Here is a 10,005-nt window from a genome sequence, read left to right as displayed (position 1 = left end):
CAGCCCATTGACTTACCAGATGGTCTAGTTCTGAACACTCACAGCATAGGTGGGTTAAAATGTCAACAAAACCTGTATGGAAATGTTGCCTTAACCCAAGACCATTCTGCGTACTCAAAGGCTGGAATCCCTGTCCATGGCCCAAGTGGAAACATATGGTCTTTCAATTCCGGCTCATTAATCTGCCCTTAATCACCGCCACTTGGTAATTACCAAGCATGGGAAGGCCTCCTGGAACCGCTTCTGGGAAGGTACCGAGAAGTGTGAGGAAACCGCACGTTCCCCGAGTACATACTCCCTGTTCCCAAATAAAGAGCGTGGGTGGCTGGAAAGACTCAAAGAGCAAGGCCAGATTGAGCTCCACCTGGGTTTCACCCTGCCTGGCTGAGCACTTACCTTTTCTGTGCCTCAGTCGCCTTACCGGTAAAATGGGCTTTAAGAACTCACACTGCCTAGAAAAAAAGCCTGGCACATAAGAAGTCCCCAATCTTGCTGTCTCTGTTACTGTTAAGGTGGGAAGAGGAGGGTTCCGAGCAGGGAGCTCCACCCCAGGAGGCAGTAGGGGGCATGCTGGAGTGAAAGGCGGTGAAGGGCGGAAGCATGAGGAGAGGGAAGAGGAGCGGGCGCGTGGTGCCTGTGGCTTCTTCACACTCAAGAGGATAAGGGAGCTGGACAGGCTGGTGGCTACAGAGCACGTGCAAGGCGAGGTTTGAACATGGTCTTCTGGAGTCAGTAGTGGCCCGTCCAGATAGCTGCAGAGGGTCCTTTTAGAGGGCAGAGGGGATGAGGCAGATGCATGGGCAGCCTCGGGGTGGGACTTGTTGCTGGAATAGGAGGTTTGGCCGTTTTGGCCCTTTGCTGCAGGCCTTTGAGAAGAGCTGTGATAAGTGCAACTGCGTTGTGTCCAGAGCCTGGATCTGAGTGCAGGGGCAGAGGGGCTGTGTGAAAAATTGAAGAGGGATTCAAGGGCACGTCTCTCCTGGATGGAGCAGGCGGCCATGCCTGGGGGCCAGAAGCTTTGCCTACCAGCCCACCTCTCCAAATTCGCCCTGCCCTGACGCAGCCTGAATTGAGGGGGGACCAGTGGGTCTCCCTGCTTCTCAGATGCTGAAAAGAGTTCCTTGCAGTGTCCCCCAGGGTGCGTGACCTCAGGAGGAGGCCTTGCAAAGACCTGAATGAAAGGCCCTGTGACATCGCAGGGGCTCACATCTGTGGGTATGGTTACCACAAAGATTGGGAGGTGAGCAATAGGGCAGGAGGGGAGGACACCCCAAACCTGGCCTTGACTTGGCCAGACTGATGACAGAAACAGTGACAGCCTGGATGTCCATGGGCCAGCCTTGCCCAGGTGGATGGCTCAGTCATTTGAGAGGAGAGACACAGCCTGTGAACCGTTAGGAGTGAATGTTTAGTGGAGAGCATGGTGTTTCGAAAGGGCTTGGCACGTTTTCTGAATGCTTCTGGCTGCTTGCCAGGCTCTGAGCTTCCTGTTCATAGTTCCCCACATGTGTCACTGCTGAGGATTAAAGCTCTTACAGGCGTCACCCGGAGCCCACTTTCTCTTCTCACAGACTCAGCACAGCTGGGACGGCTGACAAGATGTGAGGCATCAGGCTTGTGCTTCACCAACTCAAAGCTCTTTGGAAAAAGAAAAGAGCCGTTAGCAGCTCTATCCAGGGCTGTCTTCAAAATGCACTTTTGTTTTTAATAAGCACGGTCAACTCAGCTGGCTTCGCTTGGGGGGAGAAATCCTGCCGGCTTCCCTGTGTTACCACCTCCCGTGGGGCCAGCCAGTCCCAAAGGCTCCAACCATGAGAAAAAGAGACGGTAAGATGATTGCTTTGCACTCTAGTTTTTGTTTTTGTATTTTTCCCTCCTTTTCCCTCTGTTTGCTTATTCCCCAGTGAAGTCTTTAGGAGGGACAAATGGAATCTGAAAATACTGACGCTGTTACGCTGTTTGTTGAAACAAGATCGGAAGGATTTCTTGGGCTTATGTGGTTTGTAGGCATATTTAACCCCATGATGTGTCTGTGAGCCCTGTTTAAAGATCACCTATGATTACATATGTTTTATTTGTGGAATATTAACTAGGAAATCTGTGGCAGATATATTTTATGGCTATGTCCTACCTATAAGCCATCAATAGTTATGTGGCTTTTGGTAAATCATGAGGTTTAAGTGAAGGATATTGTAAATTAAGTCCTTTTAAAGTGCTCTAGTCGAAGCTAGAAGGAAGACTTGTTTTATGATTTTCCTTGATGCTTCTCCTGTTCCAGAGAAGCATCATCTGGCCCCATGTTTGGCTGAAGGCCTTGTATTACTCTAAGCAGACATGATTGGTTGCATTTAAAATGATAACACATTGTCTTTGCAAGCCTTGTACATGCTTCCTGCCATCAGGGCTTACAATGGAATTTTTAAAGCTTGAGCATGTTTTTTTTTTTTTCCCTCCAGGGGCTTTTGCTAATGTTACTTACACCTGTGGCCGTAGGCTGTAGGCATTCAATTGGATGATTAGCATCGCCCTGTATTTTTTATCGGACACCCTTGATCCTCATACTTCCTATCAATAGTGTTGTTGTGTGAAAGAACAGGAAAATGGGACAGAATCTGAGCTACTAAAGAAAGGAGAGAAGAAAGCCAAAATGAGAACAAAATGAAGTTTATCATTCAATTCAGTTCAACTTAAACCTCCATGTTGCTCTTATACCAGATGCGAGTTTGCACCTTGGCTGTGAAGGTGTGAAGAGCTGGGTGGGGGAAGGACGTTTCAAAAGGTGTAGCTAGTGACCAGCTGGTTCGGCGGATCACTGTGTCCACCCAAAGGTGGCTGGAGGCCATGGTGTGTGTGCTGGGGGCCCATGTGCTGCGGGCCAAGGGGAAATCTGTGTCCACGTTAATACGTGGATCCCCTGGAGAAAGGAGACCATACGTTGTCTGGAAGGAGTAGGGACACTTCTCGAGATGAATTTCATCTTCCTACTAGTGGTGATGCATTTTATTTTATTTAAAGCTATATTTATTGGTGTATAGTTGATTTACAGTGTTTCACATGTGCAGCAAAGTGATTTATACACACACACACACACGTATATCATTTATTTTCAGATTCTTTCCACTGAGTATAGTTTCCAGTGCTATACAGTAGAAACTTATTATTTATCTTATGTAATTTGTGTGTATCTGTTAATCCCAAATTCCTAATTTATCTTCCCCCTTGTCTTTCCTCTATGGTAACCATAAGTTTGTTTTCTATGTCTATGAGTATTTCTCTTTGTAAATAAGTTCACTTGTAACATATTTTATATTCTACATATAAGTGATATCATGTGATATTTGTCTTTGACTTCACTTAGTCTGATAATCTCTAAGTCTATACATGTTACTGCTACAAATGGCATTAGTTGATTCTTTTTTATGGCAGAGTAATATTCCACTGTGTGTGTGTGTGTGTGTGTGTGTGTGTGTTTGTGTGTGACATCTTCTTTAATCATCTATTGACAAGTAGTGATGAATTATAAAAAATTCTTATGACCTGTCTCTACTTAACATTCAGTTTACAGTCTTAACCCACTAACCCTTTGGGGCATTGTTAACTTGCTTAGTAGAGAAACTCCACAGGCAAGGTTAAAGAATGGCTAAGATATCTTTCTTAAGTATTTTGAGTGCCTTTAAAAGTGTATACAGATAGCACATATTCACAGTCAAAAATAAAAAAAGAATACATAGAGATGAATGAAGAAGGTGAAACATCAAAACCTAATATTGTGAGATAGATACTGTTAATATTTTGGTGGGTATGGTTTCTCTGAATGCATTTACATCTTGGAAAAAGCATGCTCAGACTGTCCATTCTGTTTTATTATCTGCTTTTCCCTTTCAGCAAAGCATCTTGCCATGCTAATGAATTTCTTCCTCCACAGATGATTTGCTGAATCATGTTGGTAGATATTTGATTTCTGTCTTTTCACTTCTTAACATTACCAAAACAAACATCCTTGGGGGGGAACCTATGCATCTCTTCCTGATATTTCCTTGGAATAAATTCCCAGAGGTCAAAGGGCGAAAGCATATTTGAAGCTCTTGATTCTGTTACTGAACTTTCCTCTAGGAAAGTGCATTCGTGTACATACCCTCCAGCACTGTATAGACACCACTTCCCCACACTTTCACCGGCTGGGTTTTATTTATTTATTTTTAAGTGTGCTAATCTGATAACTGGCAAAGAGTATCTTGTCTTCATTTGTGTTCAGGACACTTTTCGGGGGTGAAACCTTCTGGTTTCTTACTCTCTTCCTCTAGGTTCAACTTCTTGTCTTTTTTGGTTACTCATTATCAAACCCGTTCTCGCTCATAGCAACTTTTGTCAACCTAATTTCTGAGGTCTTTGATCTCATTCGATGTCTCTCAGCAGGTCTGCAGAGAGTGTGGGGGAATCAGATGCTTTTGCTCTGATTTTTACCATTTGAACAACCTCGGGCAAACCTCAGTCTTTATGATTGTATCTCCTTTTTAGCTATAAAATTTAGAGATAAGGGCTGACTTTCCCTCTCACCACAGGATTGTACTGGGAACAGAAGAGGGCTAGAAGAAAGTTCTTTAAATAGAAATAAAGTAAAAAATACCAAGTGGTACTATGAGTATTATTGTTAATATGCAGTTTATATTTTTACCTTATGGGATATTCAGCTTTTAGAGAGCTGTATGACGAAGTTTGGATAGTGTTTCCTAATTCTAAACTGGGAAAGGGGTGTGTGACAACATATTGCTTAGTTCTGAGAGTCAGCAGCACCTGGATATACTTTAGATTAAAAATGGGTTTATTGTGTTGCTTATTTATCTCATTTGCATATGGGATAACATGCCATTCTTTTCATATTGCATTGTCACCATCCACTTGCTTTGCTCTGATCCCCAGTGAGAGCTTCTCAAAGACAGGGGCGGGTTTGCTGTGTTTCTTTCTCCAGGGCCTGGTTTGTGGCCTGACACCCTGTGGGGGCTTGAGAAACATTTCTCAAATGAGTCAGTGGAAGGGACCTAGGAATGTTTTTACCCAACTTTGCAGGGAAATGACTATCCCCAAAAGGAATTATAGAGGATTTAAAAATGGAGCTTTTCTGGGGCATGTTGATTGTTTTATTCATTTAGTTGAGTGTGGGTCGGTTTCTGTTTCTACTCAGTAAAACTTTAAAGCTCTTAATGGCTGTTAAGCAAATGAATACAAACCCAGGGTAGAACCAGGAAAACAGGTGGCAGCTTTTGTGAGTACAAGGCTTATGGACTTGGCATGAGTATGCAAAGCTTTATACTTTCAGGGGTACAGAGTTTCTCCCTGACCGTTAGCTCAGTGGTCAGCTGTTAAAATCAGCACCAAGTGCCCATTGGGCAATGGTTTGGATCTGGTGCTGAATAAGTCATGATGATGGCACATAACTAAAGGAGCACTTCCTATGTGTGAGACCTGGTTCTAAGAGCTCCTGTTTGAGGTGGTCTTTATCATTACCTCACTTTGCAGGTTAAGAAACGGAAGCCCAGGGATGTGATTGTGATTTACCTCAAGTCACATCAGTGGTTAGTGTGGGGTTGGGATTCATGAAGCAGTCTCACTCTGGAGTCCACAGGTTGCTGAATTTGAGAGATGATGACTGTGGTTTGGGGATGGCTGACGATGTCCGTGCTGTGCCCTTGGGTATGGAGTCCACATTACTGAGTTCTTACTAAGGAACGTGCACTATTCTGGGTTCTTTCCAGCCACTGACTCTAGCCTTTCTCACAACGTTGTAAGACTGGTGCCATTGTTCCAGCTCTAGAATCAGACCAACTGAGACTCTGAGCAGCTCAGTAAGTGACCCAAAGGAACCAGTGAGGGCTAAGACAGCCGTCCATCTACGTCAAGTCCATTTAGCCTCCTAGCCCATGTGCTGTGCTGGTGACAACTGGGTGCTGATCCAGAGATGCTGAAGGTCCAATTCTGTTGCACTGGGAACTGTTGAGGCTTGAACCTCAGCCAAGTAATCCTTTCATTCAGTGGCTCCAGGGGTCTGTCATTCTGTCCCTGACTCTTTGTGGGTCAAGTTGAAATGGTACCTGGAGTTCATTTTCAGGCCGTGTATTCCCTGGCAGGACCATCCAGAAGGCTGGGGTGAAGTCTGGAGAGGCCTAGCTTCATTTTCTCCTGGGAAACTCACCTGTCTTATTTTTGCTAGTTTTTCAGGTTCTAAAATGGGGATAGGAATATAACTTGAAGAATATAAGTTGTTTTTTTTTTTGTTAATTCAACAACATTTATTTAGTATTAATTGTTTGCCAGACCTTATGTAGGTGTGCATTACATTTTTTTTCTTAAAAAATTTTATTTAAGACTATAATTTGAAATAGTTATTTATTTTTCGGTTAGACTTTCCATTAAGATTTTAGAACTCAGACTTCTTTTTGAACGAAAACACAAAGTTTGTGTGCTTTTGAATAGATAACACAATTTAAAAGGCCTTAAAGAGGCTATTCAGTGAAATCATTCCCTCTTTCTCATACATGGGTGACTTGTCAATAGTTTCTTCACACTGTATCAGTCAGGGTTCTCCCTCTGTAGAATCAACAGGAAATAGATGTATTGTTTGTATATGTGTCTATCTGTCTGTCTATCTATCTATCTCTTATCTATAAAGAAAGAGTTATTATAAGGTATGGGCTGCCTCAATGCCATTTATGGAGGCTAAAAAGTTCTAGGATCTGCTGTCTACAGGCTATGGACCCAGGAAAGTAAGTAGTGTAGTTAGAAGGCTTGAGATCCAGAGAGCGATGGTGTAGACTCCTGTCCAGTCTGAAGGCCTAAGAACCAGGGTACCAAAGGCAGGAGAAATTGATGTCCTAGCTCAAGTGGGCAGACAGAGTTAATTCAACTTTCCTCTGCCTTTTGCTCTGTGTAGGCCCCCAAGGAATTGGAAAGAGGACTGTCCTTGCTGGGGAGGGCTATCAGCTTCGCTCAGTTCACCACTTCAGGTGCTCATCATTTCCAGAAACACCCTCACAGATACACTCAGAAGCAAGGTTTAACCAGCTCTCTGGGCATCTCCTGGCCCAGTCCAACCAACATATAAAATTACCCATCACACACACCTCTTCTGTATGTACCCTCTTCCATGTCTGTATATAACCTGCTGCTTTGTAGCCTTTTGGCAACTTTTCAATTGTTCGCAGTCTTTTGCTGTTACAACCAATGTTGCAATGAATAACAAACAGCTTTGCCTGTGTCATTTTGCAGAAGTGCCCGTAAGCTTAATTGTTAGCTAAATTCCTAGAAGTGGCACTGCTGGGTCAAAGGCTATGTGCATTTGTGATTTGATATAAATTTCAGAACTGCCCACCCACTTCCCACCAGGTTATACCAATGAACACCTCTGCCCGGAATGTTTGAGAGAATGTTTCCCCATGCACCTGTCGACACAGTATACTAGTAAACTGCGTTTTTTTTTTTTTTTTTTAATTTTTTTAAGTTTGGTGATTTTATAGGGGGAAAAGTTTAACTCAGTATGTTTTTGAATTTTTCATATCTCACATCATAACTGCAGTTTTTAGACATGATTTTTTAAAGAGCAATTTTAAGTTCACAGCAAAATTGAGGGGAAGGTATGGAGAATTCTTACATACCTTCTGCCCCACATGTGTATAACTTCCTCTGTTATATTCCCCTCCAAGAGTGGGATATTTGTTACAACTGATGAGCCAACATTGACACATCCTCCTCCAAAGTCCATAGTTTACCTTAAGGTTCACTCTTGGTGACCATCTGTGTGTTTTGACAAACATACAATGACATTTTTCCACCCTTAGCATATCATACAGAATATTTTCACTGCCCTACAAGTCCTCAGTCCTCTTCCTATTCATACCTTCTCCCGCTGATACTGTGGCAACCCCTGATCTTTTTATTGCTTCCGTGTTTTCATCTTCATAGAATGTCATGTAATTGGAATTGCACATTATGTAGCCTTTCAGACTGACTCCTTTCACTTAGTAATATGCACTGAAGGTTTCTCCAGGTCTTTTCATGGCTCCATCGCTCATTTCTTTTCAGCGCTGAATAACATCCTGTTGTCTGGATGGACCACAGTTGATTTAACCATTCACCTACTCAATGGTCCCTTGGTTGCTTCCATGTTTTGACAATTGTGAATAAAGCTTCCATAAACATCCCCGTGCAGGTTTTTGTGTGGATATAATTTTTCAGCATCTTTGGGTAAATATCAAGGTGTGTAATTGCTGGATTGTACAGCAGTGCAGGTTTAGTTTTGGGAGAAACCATCAGACTGTCTTCCAAAGTGGCCACACCTTTTTGCCTTCCCACCAGCAGTGAAGGAGGGGTCCTGTTGCTCTGTATCCTTGGCAGCATCTGCTGTCAGTGCTGTGGATTTTGGCCGTTCACATAGGTGTATGGTGGCATTGGGATTATTTTGAAGCCAGTCGTGATCATGACAATTATTTTTTTGAGGCCTTATGGGTGTCTGTGGGATGCCACAGTAGGGGAAGGCTATCTGGATGCTGCCCTCAAGGGTCATCCACAGCAGCTGGCGGCAGCTTGAGGTGTACTTATAAGGATAAGCACCACGAAAAACACAGACAGCTGCTGGGACAGTAGCTAAGGGCTGGGTCTGTATTGCCTGGTGATGGAGGGTCCTTGTGAGGAAGGGTGAGGTCTGAGGCAGAGGGAACAGAGGCATTTGAGCCCTGCTGAGGGGCTGAAGAAGGTCTGTAGGTAGGGGCTGAGTGAGTGGAAAGGAGCTTGGAAATGGAGACAAGGCCAGATCACAGTGGTGTAGACAGGGGTGGGACTTGGGACCCTTGCTGCAGTGGATGCAATGCTTGTACCTGGACAGACATCTCTTGCAGCAACCCAATACAAAGAAAGTATAAGGGACTAAAATAACTACGTGCCCTGTGCAGCTGGGGCAAATTACAGGCAGGAGGATTAAAAAAAAACTAATACCCCAGCTGCCACTTCTGAAGAACCAAGAGCAAAAGCATGCCCCCTGCAATACCACCAAAGGGGTGGCAGACCATCTAAGCCACCCCTCTGGCCTGACCGCTGGACCCATCTGTACTCTGGGCCTATACCAGGAACCAGCTTGCCCCCTGCTCCCCTCCGCCCCATTGAGCAAACAAGGGAAACTGTTGTTTGTTTTTGTTCCCCCCTCCCCCCGCCTCCTGCAGCTGGGGCCCCAATAAAGCCTTACCTGAGCTTCTTGCCTGGTGTTTTAGCAATTTCTATTCATTAAGGAGGCCAAGAACTCTGGATGGTAACAGACTCAGCCGTCTTCCAGCTTCTGCTCTCCATGGCTGGGTGCTTTACACATGTTACCAATGCTCCGCACACACGTTTTACCATTTTCCACTTTGCCAGAGGAAGATGGGGCATAGAGCCAGCAGAAATAGGAAGGCACTGTCTCAAGCTGGTGGCAGATGAATAACAGAGTCAGGATTTGACCCTGGGTCCATTGGGCTCCCAAACTTCTTCATGTTTCATTGTGCTGAAATGATAATGATTCTCAAAGAAGGGAAATGCTAGTTGATGGGATAGTTCTTTTAAAGATGCAATTGAACTCATATTTGTTTGAGTGCTGAAGTTTTCAGCGTTTGTTCACAGGAGGAACATGATTAAGCCTCCCCTCTACCATCTCTGCTGGGAATGTATCATCCAAGTTGTCACACGTTATCTGTAAGCTAGTTTTTTTTTAAGGCATTGCATGCAAGTGTTACTTTCTAGCCTCTGAAGTCATCTATAGATAACATTTAATCTAAAATCAATATGAGTGAAATATATATAATAAAATACCAATTCAAGTATCATAGGGATTTGATAGAAATTTCCCTGCCTGAAGTAGGTGGGAAAATTCTGGTCTCAGAAATCATATCATCTGTCTGGTAAAGAGTAATCTGTATTTTAAAAAAGATAAGAGATAACTGGTGTTGGCAGGAATGTGGAGAAAAGGGAACCCTGGTATATTGC

The 10,005-nt window shown here is 43.8% G+C and overlaps 1 protein-coding gene across 1 annotated transcript in view; it reads left to right on the top strand.

The window, feature by feature from the left end:
- The first annotated feature begins 1,518 nt into the window (after nucleotides 1-1,518).
- IL1R1 (interleukin 1 receptor type 1) overlaps nucleotides 1,519-10,005 on the top strand; it is a 96,916-nt gene continuing 88,429 nt past the window's right edge. Inside the window, 1 exon segment of the mRNA XM_047781349.1 lies at nucleotides 1,519-1,827. The gene's annotated coding sequence lies outside the window, so the exon portion shown is untranslated.

Source organism: Phacochoerus africanus, chromosome 5 (assembly GCF_016906955.1).
Source record: "Phacochoerus africanus isolate WHEZ1 chromosome 5, ROS_Pafr_v1, whole genome shotgun sequence".
NCBI lineage: Eukaryota > Metazoa > Chordata > Mammalia > Artiodactyla > Suidae > Phacochoerus > Phacochoerus africanus.
The sequence above is the reverse complement of the archived record's forward strand: the minus strand, read 5'-3'. Positions and strand labels throughout refer to the sequence as shown.